Source organism: Macaca nemestrina, chromosome 1 (genome assembly GCF_043159975.1).
Source record: "Macaca nemestrina isolate mMacNem1 chromosome 1, mMacNem.hap1, whole genome shotgun sequence".
NCBI classification, from domain to species: Eukaryota; Metazoa; Chordata; class Mammalia; order Primates; family Cercopithecidae; genus Macaca; species Macaca nemestrina.
In genome coordinates this window covers 124,784,018-124,809,757 of record NC_092125.1, presented here as the reverse complement: position 1 = coordinate 124,809,757, position 25,740 = coordinate 124,784,018, and the positions used below count along the sequence as shown (strand labels likewise).

The 25,740-nt window shown below is 36.2% G+C and overlaps 1 long non-coding RNA gene across 1 annotated transcript in view; it reads right to left on the bottom strand.

The window, feature by feature from the left end:
• The window catches only part of LOC105489217 (uncharacterized), a 45,506-nt gene that overhangs the window by 12,400 nt on the left and 7,366 nt on the right, over positions 1-25,740 (bottom strand). The window contains exon 2 of the long non-coding RNA XR_011607674.1: positions 25,580-25,667. This is a non-coding gene — a long non-coding RNA (uncharacterized lncRNA). The remainder of the gene's footprint in view (positions 1-25,579; positions 25,668-25,740) is intronic.

Sequence of the window (25,740 nt, the reverse complement as noted above, 5' to 3'; positions counted from 1 at the left end):
ATGGACTGAGGAAGTCCACTCTGGCCTTAGAACAGCATGGGCTGCCAAGCATTCTCAGAGAGGCTGTCAACTTCAATGCTTCACACGTACATATGTGAAACAATGGACTCATTCAGAATATATAAAGAACTCCAACAGATCACAAAGAAAATGACAAACAACCCAGTACATCAATGAGTGGAAAAATTTGAAAAGGTGCTTTACATAAGAAGATATCTAAATGACTAATAGTCATGTGAAAACCAAAATAGATGATATCATTACACACCTGGGAGAATGGCTAAAACTTAAAAGACTCAAAAGACTAAAATGTATGCAAATAGCCTACATTTTGCATAAAAATGTAAAATAATACAAACTTTGCAAAATACAAAAATACAAAATTTGCAAAACTCTGTGTCCGTTTCAGCCTTTCACCAAGCAATTCCATCCCCAGCTATAGATACTCAGGAAAAATGAGTATGTATCTTAACAGAAAGAAGTTTACAAGAATATTCAGTTACTTATGCATAATAGCCAACAAGTAAACCTGTCTACCATCACAAAAATGGATATCGAACTGTGTGATAATTATACAATAAATAGGATATTTCTAGGCCAAAACAAAATGAAATGAAAGAAAAAAACAAACAAAGTAGCATATATATCCAACTGGTTAAGTCAAAACAAGAGAAGATACTGAATGATTTCATTCTTATGAAGCACAAAATTAAGCAAAATTAATCTGCTGTGGCTGCTATAGTTTCGGTATTTGTCCCCTCCCAATCTCATGTTGAAATTTGATCCCCAATGTTGGAGGTGGGGCTTAATGGGAGGTGTTTGGGTCATGGGAGTGGATCCCCCATGAATAGATTAACCCCCTCCCTGGGAGAAGGTAGTGAGTGAATTCTCACTCTATTAGTTCCCACAAGAGCTAGTTATTAAAAAGAGCCTTGCGCTTTTCCTCTCTCTTTTGCTTCCTCTCCCACTATCTGATCTTTGCAACACACTGGTTCCCTTTCATCTTCTGCTGTTGGGGGAAAGCAGCCTCAGGCCCTCATGAAGAGCAGTTGTTGGTGCCATTATTCTTGTGCAGCCTACAGAACTATGAGCGAAATACCTCTTTTTTCTTTATAAATGACCCAGCCTCTGGTATTCCTTTATAGCAACACAAAGAGACAAAGGTACTAATATAGTGACAAAATTTAGAATATATTCTTCATTTGGGGGATGAGTATTGATTGGTAAGGAGCACTTCAGAACTTTTTGGCATAGAGGAAAATGTTCCCTCTCTTAATCAGGGTGTTATTATACAATGTATAATTATATTAAAAGTCATTAATCTGTACGCTTAGGTTTTTTGTAGTTTACTCCATGCAAATTATATTCAGTGAATAGCTGGTGCATAAAACAAAGTGACAGAGGACAAACACTCAAAAACTAAAAATTGACAGAAGATAGGTAAGAAATATTCAGCAGATAAATAATATGGATCCCTTGAGAAAAAAAAAAATAACAATGGAATAGAAAAAACAAAAAAGAAGTTTTATTTTTTTTAAAAAAAGGGTGTTGACATTTAAAAGCTTGAAATAACATTAAAGGGGAACACTGTTTCCTTGGGAAAACAATGCAGAACCACAAACTCTGAGACCGATTATAGCCAAAGTACTGTCATTCAGTTCAATCTAATGGTATAAGGTTAAACTTTGAAGGCCCAAAGAAACTCGTTTCTAATTGTTATTCTTCTCCTCACAAGATGTGGCCTAGGGTAATTTTGTGATCTTTCTGAGTCTGCTTTCTCATCAGGAGCAGGACAATACCTAAGTAATAGATGGTATATAGAAGTAAATATGATCTCATGGCAGTGGACATCAACCATAATTAAGTAGTAAGAACATATTTACATTGAGCTCTCCTTTGTCTACTTTAAAATTGCAGACAAACAACAATTGACAAAGAATAGATAAAATGTTCTAACATAAATATTCTTCCATTCTTTCTAGGAAGAAGTCACACATACAGTAAAAATAATTAGAGAGGACCCACTTCACACCGAACAACCTTCCCCAACCCCTGAAACAGGTCTGCTTTCTAACACCAGAGATGAAAGCAGTCTATTCCAGACAGAGGCGCTTGTAGGGGCTGGACACCCTGCAGTCCTGACTGCCTGGAATAGACTTAAGAAAGTCTGCTCCAGCCTTAGAACAGCATGGGCTGCCAAGCGTTCTCACAGAGGCTTTCAACTTCAGCTCTAGATGTCCCAAGGAATACGTGCATGTGGGTTAGATTAAGGCCAGTAGAATCACATGTTCAGGGCTCTCATCAGCGTCAAAGTCAGTGGAAGGATGCCAGTCCCAAGAGCTCTGTTCCAAGCCATTGAATGCTCCATGGAGGGGTGGTGGGCATATGAATACGATCAGGAGAAATATCGGTAACAGACAAGAGGCATAAATAAACAATGTCCTTCCTCCCCTAAAAACCAGGAGAGTTCTCCTTCCAAAAGCGATGTCTTGAAGAAATCATAGGTGCAAACCTTTGTGACTCTGGATTAGACATTTCTGAGGCAGGCACAAGCAATCCTCAAATAGAAAGATAAATGTTCTTCACTAAAATAAAAAATCTTTCATGCTTCCAAGGACTCTGTCAAGGAAGTGAAAAGATAATCCATGTAATGAGAGAACTATCTGTAAATCATATACCTAACAAGGGTCTGGTATCAGATTATACAAAGAATTCATATAAGTGAGCAAAAAAGGCAATTTTAAAATGGGAAAAAAAAAGCTTGAATAGAAATTTATGTAAAGCATACATACAAATGGCCAACAAGCACATGCAGAGATGTTCAATGTTTTTTCTCATTAGGAAAATGTAAATATAAATCAAAATGAGATACCACTTCAGACTGACAAGGGTGACTTTAATAAAAACACAACATATGTTTGGAAAGTTATGGGGAAAATGGAATTCTCATATATTACTAGTGGGAATGTAAAATGCTGTAGCCACTGAGATCGGAAAACAGTCTGTCAGTCAGTCAAAAACTTAAACATAAAGTCATATATGATGCAGCAATTGCACTCCTAGGTATATAAACAAGAAAATTAAAATCAGATGTTCACTCAAAAACATGGACAAAAATGCTCATAGCAGCATTATTCATAACAGTGAAAAAGTGTAAACATCCGAAAAAAAGTGTAAACAGCCCTCAGTTGTTGAATGGGTAAACAAAATGTGGTATAGCTATAAAATGGAATATCATTTGGCCACAAAAAGGATTGAAGTGCTGATGCATGCTATAGCAAGTATGACCCTTGAGAACACTGTGCTAAGTAAGAGATGCAGATGCAAAGGGCATTATTCCATATACAGGAAATGCCCAGAACAAGTACATCTATTTATAGAGAAGGAAGATTAGTGTTTGTCAGGGACTGCAAAAACGGGGGAATTGGAGAGTGGCTGCCAGTAAGTACAGGCTTGCTTTCCAGCATTACGAAAGTATTCTGAAATTAGGTAGTGGTGATGGCTGCAAAACCTTTGGAATGTAGTAAAAGATGCTGAATGGTATGCATAAAGTGGAGAATTTTGTGATATATGAATTATACTTTAGAAGTAATAATAACAAAAGTAATACAGAGAGGTATCTTTCCACATCTCCATGCCCTATATTTTTATTTAAATATATTTATATGGACAAAAAGGTCCAGGCTAAGGTGATCTCAGATGGAGATGAAGAACTTGTTGGGAACTGGGGTAAACATGACTCTTGTTATGTATTAGCAAAGAGACTGGAGGCATTTTGGCCCTGCTCTAGAGATTTCTGGACTTTGAACTTGAGCGAGATGATTTAGGGTATCTGGTGAAAGAAATTTCTAAGCAGCAAAGCATTCAAGAGGTGACCTGGGTGCTACTAAAGGCATTCAGTTTTATAAGGGAAGCAGCACATAAAAGTTTGAAAAATTTGCAGCCTGACTATGTGATAGAAAAGAAAACCCATTTTCTGGGGACAAATTCAAGCCAGCTGCAGAAATTTGCATAAGTAGCAAGGAGCCTAATGTTAATCCCTAAGACCATGGGAAAAATATCTGCAGGCCATGGCAGAGACATTCATGGCAGCCCCTCCCATCACAGGCCTGGAGGCCCAGAAGGAAAAAGTGGCTTCCTGGGCCAGACCCAGGGTCCCCATGCTGTGTGCAACCTAGAGACTTGGTACCCTGTGTCCCAGATGCTCCAGCTATGATTGAAAGGGGCCAATATACAGCTCAGGCTGTGGCTTCAGAAGGTGGAAACCCCAAGCCTTGGCAGCTTCCATGTGGTGTTGAGCCTGCAGGTGCACAGAAGTCAAGAACTGAGGTTTGGGAACTTCTGCCTAGATTTCAGAAGATGTATGGAAACATCGGGATGCCCAGGCAAAAGTTTGCTGCAGGGGTGGCGCCCTCATGGAGAACCTCTGCTAGGGCACTGTGGAAGGGAAATGTGGGGTCAGAGCCCCCAAACAGAGTCCCTACTGAGGCACTGCCTACTGGAGTTGTGAGAAGAGAGCCACTGTCCTCCAGACCCCAGAATGGTGGATGCACTGACAGCTTGCACTGTGTGCCTGCGAAAGCCACATATACTCAATGCCAGCCCATGAAAGCAGCTGGGAAGGAAGTTGTACCCTGCAAAGCCACAGGCGCAGAGCTGCCCAAGACCATGGGAACCCACCTCTTACATCAGCATGACCTGGATGTGAGACCTGGAGTCAAAGAAGATCATTTTGGAGTTTTAAAATTTGACTGTCTCACTGGATTTTGGACTTACATGGGCCCTGTAATCCATTTGTTTTGGTCTATTTCTCTGATTTAGAATAGCTGTATTTACCCAATACCTGTAACCCCACTGTATCCAGGAAATCATTAGTTTGCTTTTGATGTTAAAGGCTTAGAGGTGGAAGGGACTTGCCTTTTCTCAGATGAGACTGTGGACTGTGGACTTATAGGTTAATGCTAAAATGTTAAGATTTGGGGGGACTGTTGAGAATGCACGATTGGTTTTGAAATGTGAGGACATGAGATTTGGAGGCACCAGGGGAAGAATGATATGGTTTGCCTGTGTCTCTACCCAAATCTCAATTTGAATTGTATCTCCCAGAATTTCCACGTGTTGTGGGAGGGACCTAGGGGGAGGTAATTGAATCATGGGGGCAGGTCTTTCCCGTGCTATTCTCATGATAGTGAATAAGTCTCACAAGATCTGATGGGTTTATTAAGGGTTTCTGCTTTGGCTTCTTCCTCATTTTCTCTTCCCACCACCATGTAAGAAGTGTCTTTCACCTCCTGCCATGATTCTGAGGTCTCCTCAGCCATGCAGAACTGCAAGTCCAATTAAACCTTTTTCTTCCCAATCTCGGGTATATCTTTATCAGCGGTGTGAAAATGAACTAATATAATCACTGATCATTAGAGAAATGAAAATCAAAACCATAATGAGATGCCATCTCACACCAGTCAGAATGGCTATTATTAAAAACTCAAAAAATAACAGACGCTGGTGAGGTTGTGGAGAAGAAGGAATGCTTATACACTGCTGGTGGGAATGTAAATTAGTTCAACCGTTGTGAAAAGCAGTGTGGCAATTCCTCAAAGAACTTAAAACAGAACTACCATTCAACCCAGCAATCCCATTACTGGGTATATACCCAAAAGAAAATAAATCATTCTACCATAAAGATACATGCACATGTATGTTCACTGCAGAACTATGCACAATAGCAAAGACATGGAAACAACTTAAATGCCCATCAATGGCAGATTGGATAAAGAAAATGTGGTACATATATATCATGGAATACTATGCAGCCTTAAAAAACAACAAAATCATATTCTTTGCAGGAATATAGATGGAGTTGGAGGCCAACATCCTTAGCAAACTAATGCAGGAAAAGAAAACCAAATACGTCATGTTCTCACTTATAAGTGGGAGCTAAATAATAAGTACCAATGGGCACAAAGAGGACAACAACAGATACTGGAGCCTACTTGAGGAAGGAGAGTGGGAGAAGAAAGAGGTTCAGGAAAAATAACTGTTGGGTACTATCTTAGTACCTGGGTGAAAATATGGTCTCTACACCATACCCCCATGACATGAGTTTGCCTATATTTAAAAAATCTGCACATGTACCCCTGAACCTAAAATAAAATTTACAAAAAAGAAATCCATAACACCTACAAAAAGAAAGAATACAAATTGAAGCTCTACTATATTATCTATGAGGATACATTATCTATTAGGATTAATAGATAGACAAATCAAGAATTTAAATATACATAATAAATATAATAATAAATATTCTCCAAAATATTGGAGCTATATTACATATTATTCACCAAATGGGGGCATTGAGTTATAAAGAAGAACGAAGTAGAAATATTAGACATGAAATATATAACTTTACCCACCGATGGAATAAATAACCAAATGGCTACAGCCAAACAATGATCAAGTAAAGGAACTCTCCCAGAAAACATCAGGCAGGAAGAAAGGCACAGAGACTAGAAATGAAAAGGTAAGAGACTGTGAAGATAGAACAAGAAAGGAGTCTTTAAATAGTAGAAAAAATAAATGTCAAGAAAATATAAGAATAACCAACAATTTTCCAAAATTGGAGAGAGATGAAGCACCTCATATTGGAAGGGCTCAGAGAAGATATTTGAGAAAAGCTTACCTAAATGTATTATATACTACATATATATAGAAACTATATATAGATATACATAGATATATATTATATATAATATATAGATATACATATATTATACATAATATATAGATATACATATATATTATATATTATATATACATATATAATATATGGATATACATAGTTACATATTTTTTATATATATACACACATATATATATATAGGTTTTTTTTTTTGTTTTTTTTTTTTGTTTTTTTTTTGTTGTTGTTTTTGAGACAAGATCTCACTCCCATCACCCAGGCTGGAGTGCAGTGGCACTATCATCACTTACTTCAGCATTCACTTCCTGGGCTCAGATGATTCTCCCACTTCACCTTTCTGACCCTCCTGACCACCATGCCTGGCTAATTTTTGTATTTTTTTGATAGAGGTGGGGTTTCGGTATGCTGCCCAGACTGGCCTCAAACTCCTAAGCCCAAGAGATCTGCCCACCTTGGCCTCCCAAAGTGCTGGTATTACAGGCATGAGCCACCACTCCTGGCCATCCAAATGCATTATAATAAATTTTAAAACATCAAAGACGAGGAGAGAAAAAGTTTTCTAAGTGTTCTGAGATAAAGAACAAATCAGCTGATCCTTGAACAACACAGGTTTGAACTGTGTAGGTCCACTTATACACAGATTCTTTGCAATAAATAGAGTTGGCCCTCTGTATCTGTTCATGTCTACAACCAAAAAGATTGAAAATACAGTATTCATAAGATGTGCAATTTGCTGATACCAAAGACTGACTTTTCATATAAGAGGTTCTACCAAGGCAACTTCGGGACTAGAGTATGCATGGATTTTGGTATTGACAGCAGGCGTTGAGGGGGAGAGTGGGATCCTGGAACCAATGCCTGTGGATACCTAGGGACAACGTACAAACAAGAATCCAACTGAGGTCATATGGTGTGAGAAGGTAACGCAGTAATATTTTAAAACCAATCAATGAAAGAAACCTTTAATCTAGAATTTTAAACAAAAATAACACTTAAAAGCAATATCCCTTAAAATACAAGAACAATATTCTCAACTGTTGAACATCTCAGCAGACTTAGCACACAAAGACCCTCTTTATTCTTATACACCCGTAACAGACAAACAGAGAGCCAAATCAGGACTGAACTTCCATTCACAATTGCTTCAAAGAGAATCAAATACCTAGGAATCCAACTTACAAGGGATGTAAAGGACCTCTTCAAGGAGAACTACAAACCACTGCTCAGTGAAATAAAAGAGGACACAAACAAATGGAAGAACATACCATGCTCATGGATAGGAAGAATCAATATCGTGAAAATGGCCATACTGCCCAAGGTTATTTATAGATTCAATGCCATCCCCATCAAGCTACCAATGACTTTCTTCACAGAATTGGAAAAAACTGCTTTAAAGTTCATATGGAACCAAAAAAGAGCCCGCATCGCCAAGACAATCCTAAGTCAAAAGAACAAAGCTGGAGGCATCACACTACCTGACTTCAAACTATACTACAAGGCTACAGTAACCAAAACAGCATGGTACTGGTACCAAAACAGAGATATAGACCAATGGAACAGAACAGAGTCCTCAGAAATAATACCACACATCTACAGCCATCTCATCTTTGACAAACCTGAGAGAAACAAGAAATGGGGAAAGGATTCCCTATTTAATAAATGGTGCTGGGAAAATTGGCTAGCCATAAGTAGAAAGCTGAAACTGGATCCTTTCCTTACTCCTTATACGAAAATTAATTCAAGATGGATTAGAGACTTAAATGTTAGACCTAATACCATAAAAATCCTAGAAGGAAACCTAGGTAGTACCATTCAGGACATAGGCATGGGCAAAGACTTCATGTCTAAAACACCAAAAGCAACGGCAGCAAAAGCCAAAATTGACAAAAGGGATCTCATTAAACTAAAGAGCTTCTGCACAGCAAAAGAAACTACCATCAGAGTGAACAGGCAACCTACAGAATGGGAGAAAATTTTTGCAATCTACTCATCTGACAAAGGGCTAATATCCAGAACCTACAAAGAACTCAAACAAATTTACAAGAAAAAAACAAACAACCCCATCAAAAAGTGGGCAAAGGATATGAACATACACTTCTCAAAAGAAGACATTCATACAGCCAACAGACACATGAAAAAATGCCCATCATCACTCACCATCAGAGAAATGCACATCAAAACCACAATGAGATACCATCTCACACCAGTTAGAATGGCGATCATTAAAAAGTCAGGAAACAACAGATGCTGGAGAGGATGTGGAGAAATAGGAACACTTTTACACTGTTGGTGGGAATGTAAACTAGTTCAACAATTATGGAAAACAGTATGGCGATTCCTCAAGGATCTAGAACTAGATGTACCATATGACCCAGCCATCCCATTACTGGGTATATACCCAAAGGATTATAAATCATGCTGCTATAAAGACACATGCACACATATGTTTATTGTGGCACTATTCACAATAGCAAAGACTTGGAATCAACCCAAATGTCCATCAGTGACAGACTGGATTAAGAAAATGTGGCACATACACACCATGGAATACTATGCAGCCATAAAAAAGGATGAGTTTGTGTCCTTTGTAGGGACATGGATGCAGCTGGAAACCATCATTCTTAGCAAACTATCACAAGAACAGAAAACCAAACACCGCATGTTCTCACTCATAGGTGGGAACTGAACAATGAGATCACTTGGACTCGGGAAGGGGACCATCACACACCAGGGCCTATCATGGGGAGGGGGGAGGGGGGAGGGATTCCATTGGGAGTTATACCTGATGTAAATGACGAGTTGATGGATGCTGACGAGTTGATGGGTGCAGCACACCAACATGGCACAAGTATACATATGTAACAAACCTGCACGTTATGCACATGTACCCTAGAACTTAAAGTATAATAATAATAATAAATAAAAAAAGAAAAAAGAAAACACTCTTGGAAGAGGCACTCCAGCAAACAGAGAAATAAACCCAGGAGAACATTAAAACATAAAGAAAAGCAAGGATAAATAAATAAAGTCAGCTAAAATATATTATTTTTTAGAAAAGGCAAAGATACACACTGTACACATACAATTATATCCAATAAAATCCACTAAAATTCTAGATAGTACCAAGAAAATATGGGTTATGGCAAAAAACAAACGGAAGTAAGACTATTTTGAAGTATACCTATATTGTTTAGGAGAAGATACAGATTGAACTTGAGAAGAAAAACACCATGAGAGACTGTTAAAAGGAACAACTAATCAAAAAGATATAAAAATCATGAACATATATACACGTTAACCACATTGCCTCAAAATATTTTCAGCAACAACCAATGGAAATACAGGAAGAAATAAATTAACAACTATACTTGCTAGTTTTAAAAATATTCTTCTCAGAATTTTACAGATCAAACAGAATAAAAATTATAATGCATATAAAATAAGAAGCTTTAGCTTAATTGATTTATATAGAAATTTACATCCAACAAGCAAAAAAATATGTATTATTTTTAGGACGCATGCATAGAATATATTTTTTTAAATCGACCATTTAATAGGCTACAAAGGAAGCCACAATAAATTCCCAGGAATCTATATCATACCCTCTATAATTCCTGACTATATTTCAATATCATACATAACAAAAGGATGTCTTTAAAAGGAAATCTTTGGCCAGAAAATTATGCACACATATAAAATAAAGATATATCTAATTAATTCTAGGATTGAAGAGGAAATCTCAGAGAGAAATTGTAAAATGAATGGTGCCTGAACGACAATACAAACACCATATATCAAAACATATATGGTATCACTTGGAGCCTAGGAAAGAAAAACTCATAGAATACAGGTACCAGTAGTTTGAAAAACACAAAAAATACATCCTTCACTAAACATGAAATGGTGAAAACATGGTAGCACTCTGTGTTAGTCAGGGCTCTCCAGAAAGACAGAACCAATAGGATGGATGGAGAGAGAGAGAGACAGACAGACAGACGGATCGATAGTTTATTGCAGAAATTTATTCACTGGGCTCATGCAATTATGGAGGCTGAGAAGTCCAAGGGTGAGGGGCCACATCTGTGAGAACCTGCTCACTGATGGGGATTTTCTGCAAATTACCATTCTTGTAGGTCAAAAACAGTTGGATATCAGAAATTTCATATAGTTCATATCATTATTCTCATTTTACTGATGAAATTGAAGCACCGACGGATTCAATAACTTGCCCAAGTTACACAGCCAATCAGTCATTGTCAACGTTATAATTTGAGACTAGGAAGTGTAGTTTCAGAGTCTGTCTCTTAACCAGTATGCTATACTGCACTGCTTCTTGGAAATTATCTCCATGGAAGCAAAAAAGGCATTTAATAAATCTCATCACTGATTTATCATTAAAAAATATATGTCTGACTGAAAGTAAAGAGCAGTTGTCCAGGGATAGGTAGAAGAGTAGAGATTAACTGTAAACAAGTACCAGGAATTTTTGGGATAATGGAAATGTTCTAAAAATGGATTATGGTGATTGTTGTACTGTTCTCGTAATTTACTAAAATAATTGAATTTATTTGCACTCTTACAATGGGTGAATTTTATGTTATATAAATGTATTTAAATAATTCTATTTTTAAAATTCTGAAAACTTCCTTAGTTTGCTAATAATTATAAGAACAACATAGCAAGCATCATATTTAATAGAAGAAATTTTAGAAGCATTTAAAAAACTGCTTCATGAATAAGAAACAATGATTGCCATCCCTGCTACCATCTAACATAGTAATGAAGATTCTGGCCAAAGATATAAGCTAAAAAGATTTTCATGTGGGAACTAAAACAAAAGAAATAAAATCATTAAGAAAATATAAACAAGGCAAAACAAAAGCATTAATTGTTATAATAAATAAGAGAGTTCAGCAAAGTACCACATAGAAGATCAAATTACAAAAAGGAGTTTCTGAAAGCAGAAATAATCAAGTGGAAAATTTAATAGGAAAGAAGATACATTCACAATAGTGGCAAAATCTATACAGCATCTAAGATTTAACCTAATAAAGAGTACAGAAGACCATTTCAGGGAAAAAAATGTAACACTCTGTATAATAATATAACAAGAGATCTGAATAGAGAGAATTTGATCATGTTTGTGGATACAGTAACTTAAAATTATGAAAATACCTATTTTACCCAAATTAGTCTATAAATTCTATGCTGCAATGGATTGAATGTTTGTATCCCCCTCCACCATCAATTCAAATGTTGAAACCCTCATTCCAGTGTGATGGTATTTGGAGGTGGGGCCTTTGAGAAATAGTTACCTCAGGAGCCTCATAAGAAGTCAGACAGCTAGCTAGCTCCCTTCCCATATTATGAGGATGGCAAGAAGATGGCCCTCTGTCAACCAGGAAGAGGGCATTCCCCAAGAACCCAACCATGCTGGCAACCTGATCTACAACTTCCAGCTTTCAGAACTCTGAAAAATAAATGCCTGCAGTTTAAGTAGCCCAGTATATATAGCATCATGAACTGGCTAAGACAGAAATGAGGCAACGCAATAACAAGTACATGAAAATGTGGAAGCAGTCTTGGAAGTGGGTAACGGGCAGAGGCTACAAGAACTGTGAAGTACTTCCTAGAAAATGTCAATGCTGCCATGATGGGATTTTAAAGGCAAGTGTGATTATGGCTCAGAAATAAAAGAGGACAGCTGTATGGAAAGCTTCTGTGTTCTTAAGACAGTACATAATTATGAATGATGTTAGATGGTAGAGGCCATTCTGATAAAACCTCAAATGGAAATGATGAAACATGTTATCGGAAACTAGAGGAAAGCCCATCCTTATTACAAAGTGGTAAAAAACTTGGCTGAATTGTATTTATGTTCTAGTGTTTTGTGGAACGTGGAACTTGTAAGTGATGAAACTGGATAGTTAGCAGAGGAAATTTCTAGGCAAAGTGTTAAAGGAGTGGCTTACTTCTTCCCGATCACTTATAGAAAAACGTAAGAAGAGAGAAATAAGTTGAAGATGGAATCGTTAACCAAAAAGGAACCAAAACTTAAATATTTGAAAAATTCTGAACTGTTAATGTTACAAAAAAATTTTTAAAAAGCATGTTCAGAAGAGAACACTAAGGGTATGGTGAACTAACCACTTGAAAAGGAGATTCGTGTAAGTGTGAACCATGGACTTAATCAGCCATCTCAACAGAAACCAGGAACAGAGATAGGGCAATTCTAGCAGAAATTAGCAAGAGGAAATCTCGAGCAAGCTGAGACTAAAAGAAAGAGAAAATAGGATACAATTAAGGAAGACCATCAGACTTCTTAGAACTTCAGGACTACAGGACTCAACCACTAAACAGCAAACATGCACTATCCAAAACAAGGGAAGAAGGACTCCAAAGGAGATTCAGAAATCCACAGAGCTGCCACTCCCACCATCGGCCCAGAGTGCCATGGGCTGAGCCTGAGAATGGGGCTGCCTCCACCTCAGTTTCAAAGGGTGGGACCTACACCCAGCAGAGCCATGGGGCAGGGCTGCTGGGACCCACTGGGATACCACCCCCACTGGGCAGAGTCATAAAAGAGGAACCACTGCCACCATGAGTCCAGAGGGTAGAACATCAAAATGATTATTCTTGAGCCTTAAGATCTCACAGAGCTTGCCTTGCTATTAACTTGCCTAGGATCCATCTTTCCTTTCCTTCTTTCCTCTGTCTCTCTTTCGGAATGGGAATGTCTCTCCTATGCCTATATATTTTGGAAGCACATAACTTGCTTACTTTCACAGGTTCACGGCTGGAGAGAAATTTGCCTCAGGATGAATTGTACTTCAAATCTTACCCACATCCAATTTACATGATAGTTAGATGAGACTTTGGACTTCAGACTTTTAAAGATAATGCTGGAACCAGTTAAGTATTTGGGGGCTGTTGGAATGGAATGGATTTATTTTGCATGTGAGAAGAACATGAACTTGGGGGAGCCAGGGGAAGAATGCAATGAATGAAATGTATGTCTCCAAATTCATATATTGAAATCCTAATCAAAATGTGATGATATTTGGAGTTGGGGGCCTTAGGGACACAATTAGGTCATGAGAGTGAATCCATCATAATTGGAATTAGTGCCTTTACAAGATGACACCAGAGGGCTAGCTAGCTCTCTTTCCACTATGTGAGGGAATAAAAAGAAGACAGCCCTCTGTACACCAGGAAAAGTGCACTCACCAAGAACCTGACTATATCAGCACCCTGATCTCAAATTTCTAACCTCCAGAACTCTCAGAAATCAAGATTTGTTGTTTGAATCACCTGGCACATGGTAATTTCTTAGAGCAGCCCAAACCAAGACAAATGTAATCACAATCAAGTTTCTGAAAATATACAGTTGAAATTAAGAAAATCAAAAATTCAGTTGAAATTAAGAAAATCTAAAATCTAAAACAGAGGTTCTTCTTTTTTTAAAAAAAACAAAGCTAATTTTGATAAGAAAGATCCTTTCCCCATTGCTTGTTTTTGTCAGTTTTGTCGAAGATCAGATGTGTGGTGTTAATTCTGAGGCCTCTGTTCTGTTCCATTGATCTATATATCTGTTTTGGTATCAGTACCATACTGTTTTGATTAGTGTAGCCTTCTAGTACAGTTAGAAGTCATGTAGTCTGATGCCTCCAGTTTTGTTCTTTTTGCTTAGAATTGTCTTGGCTATACAGGCTCTTTTTTGGTTCCATATGAACTTTACAGTAGTTTTTTCTAGTTCTGTGAAGAAAGTCAATGGTAGCTTGATGGAAATAGCATTGAATCTATAAGTTACTTTGGACAGTATGGCCATTTTCATGATATTGATTCTTCCTATCCATAAGCACGGAATGTTTTTCCATTTGTTTGTGTCCTCTCTTATTCCCTTTAGCAGTGGTTTATAGTTCTCCTTGAAGAGGTGCTTCACATTCCTTATAGGTTGTATTCCTAGGCATTTTATTTTATTTGCAGCAATTGTGAATTGGAGTTCACTCATGATTTGGCCCTCTGTTTGTCTATAATTGGTGTATAGGAATGCTTGTGATTTTTGCACATTGAATTTGTATCCTGAGACTCTGCTTATCAGCTTAAGGAGTTTTGGGGCTGAGATGATGGAGTTTTCTAAATATACAATCATGTCATCTGCAAACAGAGACAATTTGACTTCCCCTCTTCCTATTTGAATACCCCTTATTTCTTTCTCTTGCCTGATTGCCCTGGCCAGAACTTCCAACACTATGTTGAATAGGAGTGGTGAGAGAGGGCATCCTTGTCTTGTGCTGGTATTCAAAGGGAATGCTTCCAGCTTATGCCCATGGAGTATAATACTGGCTATGGGTTTGTCATAAATAACTCTTATTATTTTGAGATATGTTGCGTCAATACCTAGTTTATTAAGAGGTTTTAGCATGAAGGGGTGTTGAATTTTATCGAAGGCCATTTCTGCATCTATTGAGATAATCATGTGGTTTTTGTCACTGGTTCTGTTTATGTGATGGATTACATTTTGATTTCTGTATGTTAAACCAGCTTGCATCCCAAGGATGAAGCCAACTTGATCGTGGTGGACAAGCTTTTTGATGTGCTGCTGGATTTGGTTTGCCAGTATTTTATTGAGGATTTTCGCATCAATGTTCATCAAAGATACTGGCCTGAAATTTTCTTTTTTTGTTGTGTGTCTGCCAGGTTTTGGTATCAGATTGATGCTGGTCTCATAAAATGAGCTAGGGAGGAGTCCATCTTTTTCTATTGTTTGGAATAGTTTCAGAAGGAATGGTACCAGATCCTTTTTGTACCTCTGATAGAATTTGGCTGTGAATCCATCAGGTCCTGGGCTTTTTTTGGTTGGTAGGCTACTAATTACTGCCTGAATTTCAGAACTCGTTATTGGTCTATTCAGGGATTCGACTTCTTCCTGGCTTAGTCATGGGAGGGTGTATGTGTCCAGAAATTTATCCATTTCTTCTAGATTTTCTAGTTCATTTGCATAAAGGTGTTTATAGTATTCTCTGATGGTAGTTTGTATTTCTGTGGGGTCAGTGGTGATATTCCCTTTATCTTTATTGTGTCTCTATGATTGTTCTCTCTTTTCTTCTTTATTAGTCTGGCTACTGTTCTATTTTGTTAATCTTTTCAAAAAACCAGCTTCTGGATTCATTGATTTTTTGAAGAGTTTTTTGTGTCTCTATCTCCTTCAGTTCTGCCCTCATCTTAGTTATTTCTTCTCTTCTGCTAACTTTTGAATTTGTTTGCTCTTGCTTCTTTAGGATCCCCTATTCAATAAATGGTGCTGGAAAAACTGGCTAGCCATATGCAGAAAACTCAAACTGGTCCCCTTCCTTATACCTTGTACAAAAATTAACTCAAGATGGATTAAAGACTTAAACGTAAAACCTAAAATCATAAAAACCCTAGAAGAAAACCTAGGCAATAGCATTCAGGACATAGGCATGGACAAAGACTTCATAACACTAAAAGCAATTGCAACAAAAGCCTAAATTGACAAATAGGATCTAAGTAAATTAAAGATCTTATGCTCAGCAAAAGAAACTATCATCAGAGTGAACAGGCAACCTACAGAATGGGAGAAAACTTTTGAAATTTATCCATCTGATGAAGGTCTAATATCCAGAATCCACAAGGAACTTAAACAGATTTACAAGAAAAAAACAACCACATCAAAAAGTGGGCAAAGGATACAAACAGACACTTCTCTAAATAAGACATTCAGGCAGCCAACAAACATATGAAAACAAGTTCATCCTCACTGATCATTAGAGAAATACAAATCAAAACCACAATGAGATAGCATCTCATGCTAGTTAGAATGGTGATCATTAAAAAGTTAGAAAACAACACGCTGGAGAGGACGTGGAGAAACAGGAACACTTTTACACTGTTGGGAGTGTAAATTAGTTCAACCATTGCAGAAGACAGTGTGGAGATTCCTCAAGGATCTAGAACCAGAAATACCATTTGACACATCAATCTCATGATTGGGTATATATCCACGCACACATATGTTTATTGCAGCACTATTCACAATAGCAAAGACTTGGAACCAACCCAAATGCCCATCAATTATAGACTGGATAAAGTAAATGTGGCACATATACACCATGGAATACGATGCAGCCATAAAAACTAATGAGTTCATGTCCTTTGCAGGAACATAGATGAAGCTGGAAACCATCATTCTCAGCAAACTAACACAGGAACAGAAAACCAATCACCACATGTTCTCACTCATAAGTGGAAGTTGAACGATGAGAACACATGGACACAGGGAGGGAAACATCACATACCAGGGCCTGTCAGGGGGTGAGGGGGAAAGGGAGGGAGAACATTAGGACTAATACCTAATGCATGCAGGGCTTAAAACCCAGGTAATGGGTTGATGGGTGCAGCAAACCACCATGGCACATGTATACCTATGTAACAAACCTGTATATTCCACACATATATCCCAGAAATTCAAGTATAATACATAAATAAATAAATAAATAAATAAATAAATAAATGAAAAAAATAAATACAATGAATAATTATTTTAAGATAAGAAAAATCAATGAGGGAAGGAAGACAAAGAGGAAGTATTTACCAGATTTACCAGGTCAGTATTATGCTACACAACCATAGTCATAAAGGCAGTTCAATACTGGCATTAAAAAAAAAAAAAAAACAATGGAACAGAAAAGAGAGCTCAAGAAAATATCCAAGTATTTATGGAAGCTTGATGTGTGAGAAAATTCCCTCTACATATAAAAACAATAAAATCAGAGCCCTGCTTTTAATCGTATAGAAATCTGAACTAACAGATGCATTAAAGGCCTAAATGTAAAAGCAGAAACCATAGAATTAATAGAAGATAGAGAACATCTTTGTGACCAAGAGGTATGAAAGTACTTCTTAAATAAGATACCACAATTGTAAACCATTACATATTTTGTGGATTTACTTACCAAAAATCAAAGATTTCTGTTTAACCAGGAATATCATGGACAAAACAAAGAAACAACAGACAAATGGCATACTAGAAAAAATACGTGCAAGTCTGAGTACACCAAAGATTACTATCTAGGAAAATATGTAACTCTTATGAAACGTTAGGGACATGATAGAAAATCCATAAAAAACTAGATAAAGCATATAAACAGACAATTCATAGAAAAGAATATGTGAATATCATCTTCCTATGAAGAGATGTTCAGAATGTACTAGGAATCAAGGAGATGCATGTTAAAACAATGAAATTCTACTTTATGCCCAACAGAACAGCAAATACTATAAAACTGAATAATACCAAGTAATAAACAACACATAAAGAAATGGGAACCTTCATACATTCTGGCAGGAGTGTGAATTGCTACAGCTAGCCATTCTGGAAAAAAAAATATGGCAATATTTCATGAAATTAAAATAAAATTGAATCTGGATACCTTAGCAGTTGTAAAATGTATTCCCTCTGACAAAACTGTGTGAAATTCTCTAAAGTACATAAAAGGAAAGCATTTTTTATGGGTGAAGTTGGAGAAAAATATAGATGTCCATTTCTTGGCGAATAGACAAGAAAGAAGTAATAAGTTCATACTATGAGTCTGTTAGAAGCAATAGATTAGATGAGCATATAACGTCAAGGACAAATCATAAAGTAAGAAATCAGATGTGGCCTCTAGCACAACACTAGCTATACAAATCAAAAACACATGTGTGAAACAATACTACATGCATCCTAAGAATATGTAAATATATAAATATCCTAGAACACAAATGAAACATATTAGATAGAATAAGTGCCTATCATAACAACTAACATGTATTGAACACGTACGTGCTCAGTCCTGTTTTAAATATACTAACTAATGTACTAATTCTCAAAACGTTTATCATTTTTATCTCTACTATATAACTGAGGAAAATGATGCACAGAGAGGTTGATATAGCAAGTGGGTGGCAGATGTGGAATTCAAGCCCAGGCAGTCCAGAGCCTGTACTCTTTGCTTCCCCTATGTTCTCTATGGAGAGGAGGCAAAAACTCAGGAGGGTGAATGAGAATAGTATGCCATGAAAAAATAATTAACTTAACCCCTACACCTGAGATCTGCAAACGGAAACAAAGTCTTCAATTACAAGATCTCCTTGTTACAACTCCAAGTCAAGTGCTTATATAACATGAGCAGGTAGATTATCAAATATTTGACCCTTTCTGGTTCTAAAATTTTCAAATCCTAATATTTGACTTTATGTTTTTAATGACAGAAGACCAATTAAATACAGCATATCTGTAAAAAAAGAAAAATATATTATTTTTTACTTTTCTAGGACGATCTAAATACTATGTCATGGAAATTAATTCTTAACACAAAGTAGGCACTTTCAACAGGTAGATTATGATGTTGAGTTCTAGGTTTTGCTATGTTTATACACGTAATACTAATACCCCTCGTTAAATTAGCAGAACATTATTGGGGGGAAATATTGTAAGTTTAGCCCCTGAGGCTGCAAGGATTGTAGGGGTGATATTATCATAACAGCTATGACATTTAGAACAAAATAAAAACAAAGTAAAATACAAAGTAATCTTACAGTAGAACGCTTCCAGAAATGAATAATTTCAGTGACATTTATTGCAGGATGCAGTAAAAAGTAGTACTTCCATTCATCCTAGTCTACTGTCATTGACCCATCAGTATCCATGCTGAAATTTTTTAAAAAAGAAAATAGTGTTTGAAACATTTATATCAAAGTTAGCACCACTATAAAAATAAATACTTATTAAATATTTATTGTTGGAGCCACTCCTTTGGACTTCATGAAATTACTGTATTTTCATATTGTTATTTAAATGGACTTTATTTTTTAAGCAATTTTAGATTTTCAGAAAAATTGAGATGATAATACAGAGAGTCCCATATATCCCCACACTCAGTTTCCCCATTGGTAACATTTCACATTATTATGGTACATTTGTTATAATTAATGAACCAATATTATTAATTGCTACATTATTATTCACTAAAGTCCATGCTTTATTCAGAGTTTCTTCATTTTTAACTAATGTCCTCTCTTTGTTTCAGGATCCCAGCTGAAATGGCACATTCTATTTAGTCATCACGTCTCCTTAGGCTCTCTTGGCTATGATAGTTTCTCTTTCCTTGTTTTTGATAACCTTGATACTTCAAGGAGTGCTGATCAGGTAATTGGCAGAATGCCTCTCTAGTGGATTTTATTCCATATTGCTTTTTAACTATTTACTTGTATGTATTTCTCCCATATTTTCCAATGATATTTTGAAGGGAAAGACCAAGTCATCTGTGTATCTCCAACACTTAGCCTTCCATAAATATCTGTTGAATCAATGAATAAATGGATGAAAAGTGAATAAAAATGATTGAAGGGTAATTTTATATCTTTTGGCTCTTCAAGTATTATTTTTACTTCTGATCCTTTTCTCCCTATTTATAGCTTTTTAATCAACTTTAAAACAACCTTTTATTAATTTAAAAACTCACTTTTTACCATGGAAAATTTAGGATTTACTCAATTTTTAAGCATCTCAATTTTTTTAAGTTGTTTCATTGTCTGACTAAAAGGTGGAGTTAGTGAAATGCTTTGTAGGTAGCATTATTGTAAATACAAATTCTAAAAAACAAATTCCATTCTGCCAACAAAAAGGTTAGTACAATTTCCAGTTCTAGCCAAGACAAAATAGTGGCTACAGAACTTAGATTGCCACAGTAAACCAATCTGAAACTGGACACAATATATGAAACAACTGTTTTCAGGCATCGGTCTACAAACAGGACAGGGTTATGATACTTGAAAGAAGGAAACCGAGAAGTTGAGCTCTCCATTGATTCTCGTTTTTGGCTGGGGACACTTCAAATAGTAGCATAGACAAGTAGGAGCCTAAATTAAGAACAGGTGGGTAGAATAAACAAAGATTGGAGCTCAGGGTTGCTGAGACGGCAGGAATTTTCAGGTCAAATTTTGGACGGTGTTCCAGAAACTATACAGGTAACCTTGAATCTTTCGCCGAATACTAAGCTACACTTGACTCCATCAGCCTGACAAAAATAGCTACTGAAGGACTGTGAGTTTGTAGAAATTCAGTAGCTGAGCAATACTGGAGTTCAAAAAAGAAAGTAAAGTTGGAAGTGAGGGCAAGAAACATTACATACAGGGGGAACTAAAAAAAAGCAACCACTGACATCAGAGTCAGCTCTTGATAGCAGACATCTTTGTTGTTGTTGTTGTTGTTTGTTTGTTTTTTGAGACGGAGTTTGGCTCTTGTCGCCAAGCCCAAGCTGGAGTGCAGTGGCACGATCTAGGCTCACGGTAACCTCCGCCTCACAGGTTCAAGTAATTATCCTGCCTCAGCCTCCTGAGTAGCTGAGATTACAGGCACCTGCCACCACACCCAGCTAATTTTTGTGATTTTAGTAGAGACAGGGTTTCACCATGTTGGCCAGGTTGGTTTCGAACTCCTGACCTCAGGTGATCCACCTGCCTCGGCCTCCCAAAGTGCTGGGATTACAGGCGTGAGCCACTGCGCCTGGCCAATAGTAGATATCTTTAGTGATAACTTCAAAGTGCTGGAAAAAAAAAAAAATTCAACCTAGAATGCAACTGCAATAAAAATAACCTTCAAAAATGAAGGTTATATAAAGACATTTTCAGGTAAACTAAATAGTCCCTACAAAATTCACCTGTGGGCAATGTGTACCGCTTCAATCTGCTTTGCCTTATGACATTACATTGTAATCATCTGGAATTATTTACTAGCCTGAAACCCTCAAGTGGGGACTTTGGCTTGTTCACAACTGCATCTTTTGTAGCTACAGCTATGACTGATGTTTATAGAAGTTCTATAAATAAATTTTGAATAAATCATTGCTATCAGTAATTCATAATTAATCAGAGTATGATTCAGCAGTGTATTTCAAATTTTCCAAAAACAGTATAGCAACATATAATTTTGTGAGTAATGGCTTATAAAATACCATTTGTCATATCAATGAAAAAAATCCATAGATTGACAAAACTCCCAAGTTTCTATCAAACTTGACCTATCTGTTACTTCTTTTTTAAAAATATCCTATTTTTTATTTTAAGAAAGCTTATTTCTTGTTTAATTACTTACGAATAGAGAACATATTCTGTATGATTCCAGTTCTTTATTAAAATATTTCACATTTCCTTTATGACCCACTGTATGGGCAAATCTTATCAATGTCCTACGTGTGCTTTAAGAGAAACATATTCTTCAGTTTTCGAGTGTAATATTCTATGAATGTTTTCTAGGTAACGGTGGGTGATGGTATTGCTATATTTAATCTTTAATGGCATTTTCTATCCGCTTGTTCTATTAAATGCTAAGAAATCTGAGTTAAACTCTCTTACTATAATCATTGACTACTTATCTATTCTCCCTTGTACGTTTGTTAATTCTTGATTTATAAATTTGGGCTATATTATTAAACCTATACAAATTTAGAATTCTATCTTCTGGGTAAATAAAATCCCTAATCATTACAAAATGCCCCTTTTTATTTTTGTAGTGTTTTGCTTTCTCCATCCTTTTCTTCTAACACTTCCATTTACTTAAAAATATACCTCTTGTAACAGTATGTAATTAGATTTTGTCCACAGCAACAGCCAAAATATTCTGTCAGATATAAGATACAGATTAACAGGATATATTTCATGTTAAGACATAAAAGATAGAATCATAAAACAATCAAGAAATAATAAACTATAAGGAATTATCAAACGTATCTGAAAAAGAACCAAATGACATAAACTTCTATAAGTAAAAAATTGTTAATAAACTCAGTAGAATGGTTAAGTGAAGAAAAGAGATAGATGAAGAGGGGAATTGAAGATATATTTGAAGGACTTACCCAGAATGCTGCACAGAAAAAGAAAAAAGTAGAAAATATTTTAAAAAGACAAAGAAAATGAAGAGGAAACTGTATTTTAAAATATAAAGATTGAGAATCTTTTTAAACTGTCATAAGACATAAACTCATAGTTTCAAGAAGTACAACATTAACACTGAGGAAGTAAAATTAATGAAAAGAAAGCAAGACAGGCCTATTCACTAGATAAAAAGCTACAGAACCCAAAAGACAAAAAGAAGATCATAAGAGAACACAGAGAGAAGAGACAAATCCCCTACCAAGGATCAATATAAAGACTAGCCCAATTTTCCATCTAGTCATTTAATCTAACAGCAGTAGAATAATATCTCAAAGTTCTGAGTAAAAATAATTGTCAAACTAAAACTGTGTATCGAGCAAAACTCTCTTTCTAGAACAAAAGTGAAATAGACATGCTTTCAGATGCTCAACAACTAAGAGTTAAGTACCAATATATTTCCACTAAAAGAATTTCCAAAGGATGCAGTTCATGAAGAAAAATTATCCTGGATGAGTAGTGTGGGATGCAAGGAAGAAAGGTGAGTAAATAAGATTCTAAATATAAAAACATCAATCAAATTTTCTCTATAAAGTAACAATTACAATACCTATTTGTTCAGTTTAAAAAGAGAATAAAACAGCATATAAATTAGGAGAGGGGTAACTGGAGCTAAAAGTGTTCTAAACTCTACTGTTTGAAGAGGGTATAAAGATTTTGTTTAACTTCAGCCTTTAAATTAAACTTGTATAGTAAAATTTCAAGCCTAACTACTACCAAGAAACAAAGTATATAAATACAAACCACTAAAAAAAAAATAAGAAAAAAGATGATAAAAATTTATAGAAAAGAAAGGAAAAAGAAAAAAAGAAAACCCTATAAATACTGTAAATCGTATTACAATCAATCCAATTACATTCAATCTCTTACAGAGAATATAAAAAGAGAGACTATACCACAACTCGCTCCATGAGGTCATTGCAATCTAAGAAACAAAATCAGATTAGGACAGTAGAGAAAGAAAAGAACAAGACAATTTTAGCCATGAACATAAATGTAAAAGCTATGAATGAAATTTTAGCAAATCGAATCCACCACAATATTTTTAAGTTGTGTTTATCCTCATATAAGGATGAATCAACAGAGAAAAATCTGTAAGTTAATTCACCACATTAACAGATTAAAGAAAGATATATATGATCACCTCACAAATCTAAACCCATGTGTAATTTTTAAAAGTCTCTTGACAAAAGACATATGCACACCTATGTTTATTGCGGCACTATTCACAATAGCAAAGACTTGGAATCAACCCAAATGTCCATCAGTGACAGACTGGATTAAGAAAATGTGGCACATATACACCATGGAATATTATGCAGCCATAAAAAAGGATGAGTTTGTGTCCTTTGTAGGGACATGGATGCAGCTGGAAACCATCATTCTCAGCAAACTATCCAAGAACAGAAAACCAAACACCGCATGTTCTCACTCATAGGTGGGAACTGAACAATGAGATCACTTGGACTCGGAAAGGGGACCATCACACACCGGGACCTATTATGGGGAGGGGGGAGGGGGGAGGGATTACATGGGGAGTTATACCTGATGTAAATGACGAGTTGATGGGTGCTGACGAGTTGATGGGTGCAGCACACCAACATGGCACAAGTATACCTATGTAACAAACCTGCACGTTATGCACATGTACCCTAGAATTTAAAGTATAATAATAATAATAATAATAAAAATAGAAGGCAACTTTCTTAACATGACGAAGATGATAAACCACTTTTAATGGTAAAATACTAGAAGTATTCCCTTTAAGATCAGGAAAGAGAATGCCCATCACTACCAACAGCATTCTAGCAAGAATAGAAAAACTAATTGAGCAAAGGTCTAAGGGTTGGAAAGACAGAAATAAAACCACCAGAATTCACAGTATTATCTTTCGAGTAGTATCTTACATGGCAATTATAGCTTCTGTCTCTTCCACCTCCCACACCACAATTTATCTGGTTCTTCTCAAGGTATAAACACATCTTGCATCCTTGTTAAAAACTAGAATATCACACTTGAGGCTGTTTAAAGTCACAGATATCATTAAACATATCATTCTAACCCAGTCAGAATCTATTCTATGCAGAGGGCATATGAAGCACTAGACACTTGGCAGCATTATGGGCAAATCCAAACTCTTGTAACTTAAGGGATGAGCTAGCTGAAAGAGGGTTTGAAAACCCATCTACCACCTCCAGAGGATCCTACAGTTAACCGAAGTGCTCACTTCACAGTTCTTACTCTCAAGCCCAAGGAAGTTTGAGAACCAGCATACTACTATCAAGCTTTTGTGCTTTGCAGGTACAAGAGACAATGGCAGATTAAGCGTGAGTAAAAGCGTCCAGAAAACATAAGGTTTTCTTTTCAATTCCACCTTCCTCTACTTCCCCCTCCCTCATGCTCTTTTAAAATTTCTCCTTAGGATAAATTGTCTCTGTCCCTTTCTATAAGAGACTAATGGTTTCAACCATGGAATCCCTTCTTCAAAAGAAATCTTCCTGAAAGTTTAAGACATAAAACAAATGAAGGCAGAACTGTTTGGTTCAAGCAATAGTTGGAAGCCAGAAACTCATTCTGATCTGGCTCTCCTTCCCTCCTCCCACAAATACACAGAGGCCCCTCTTAAGAACAGTTTGAAAAATCATTACACTGGTAGTATGTGTAATTTCATTTGGTTTCTGTGGCTTAAATGGTCAACCTAGGGAATGACATTGCAGGCTGCTCTTAAAGGAATAGATTTCAAGTAAGATAGAATTGAGCAAACACACAAGCAGGTTTGTTTACCAAGTTATAGAATAAGGGGTGAAATGCCACATTTACAGCAATTAGTTCCTAACATCAAGTATAAAACACAAGAAAAAGTTATTAAAAATAAAGACAAGGACTGACCTGCTCAGAATTGTTTTTGCCTGGACTTCAGAAATATGCATATCCAGAGATTTCAAAGCAGCAATTATTTCTGAAGCATCTATTACTCCTTGAAAAATGAAAAAATGTCAAGTTAAAGTATCTGAAAAGACAATAAGGCAAATATACTTACAATGTAAAAG